This window comes from Triticum dicoccoides, chromosome 1B (genome assembly GCF_002162155.2).
Source record: "Triticum dicoccoides isolate Atlit2015 ecotype Zavitan chromosome 1B, WEW_v2.0, whole genome shotgun sequence".
Lineage (NCBI taxonomy): Eukaryota > Viridiplantae > Streptophyta > Magnoliopsida > Poales > Poaceae > Triticum > Triticum dicoccoides.
The window spans coordinates 697,503,590-697,504,861 of record NC_041381.1 but is presented as its reverse complement, the minus strand read 5'-3'; positions in this window follow the sequence as shown (position 1 = coordinate 697,504,861).

Below are 1,272 nucleotides of genomic sequence, written 5' to 3'. Positions count from 1 at the left end.
GGGGGGGCAGTCCCTATTTACCTGGTAGGTCGATGAATATCGACCAAACAAACGCGCACCCCTCTGGCAACGCACGACCATATTGGCCTGGCCTAGTTCGGCTCTTTTACTGTGTACTTCCCACTGGTCTGGGAAGGCTCTAGGTTCTTGAACCTTCCCAGGGCAGGTTTTTTTTTCTTATTTTTATTTTCCGTTCTTTTTATTCCTTTTTTTCATATTCGTTTTTGGTCTTCTTTTCTTTTTATTTTCTTCTCCTTTTACTTTCATTTTCCGTTTCCTTCTTTCCTTCTTTTAATTTTTAATTTTACAAAAATCTTTGAAATTCATGAATAGTTTTTGAAATTGTGAATATATTTTATAATTAGGAAAATATTTTGAAAATTTATGAACATACTTTTCGATTTTAAATATTTTTGAAATTGCGAACATTGTTTTACAAATATGTGCCATTAAAAAAATATTTTTAATATAAATCCGCTTACATTTTGGCTAGTTCGTTAACATTTTTTTAAAAACAAGAATATTTTCCTAATTTACTGTATTTTCCTACAAGTCATGGATATTTTGTATCACGGTTTTTTTAAGAAATTTGACAAATATTTTTAAAAATAGCGAGCATCTGTTCTAATTGTTGAACATTTCTTGAAAACTGATGAACATTTTTGAAATGAAAATTATTTTTTAGTTACAGGAATATTTTGCAAAATAAAAATATTTTTATAATTTAAGAAAACTATCGTATTTGAGAACATTATTTTCTAATTAACTAACATTCTCCGAATTCGTAAATATTTTTAAATTCATTAAGTTTTTGAAATTCGAATTTCTTGTTTCAAATCCTGAACATATTTTTATTATGCAAAAAAAACGGAAAAGAACGAAAATAAGAAACAGGGGCGCCCACCTCTAACATGGGTCGGCCCAAAAAGCATACGTGGGAAGGCAGGGGTGCGTGTTTCCTGCCGCGCAGGTCGACAAATAGCGAGGTCCCGATGGGCGCCACGGGGTTCACGAGCCTAGTTTGGACTACAGCTCGAGAAAATATTCATCTTTTTTTTGCAGGGAGAAAATATTGATCTATCGCTGTACTGCAGTAAAATAATAGGGGAGCGACTAATCAAAGGGCACACCTTGCAGGAGCCACTCAAGGGTCATGGGCTCTTATCCGATGCCACATGTCACATGCTGGGCATTCCATCTGGATCTCTATTCCTAATATCTTAGTTGGTAGTTTTCGTTTTTTTTTTCATTCCACCACTTTCGTCCGTTTTT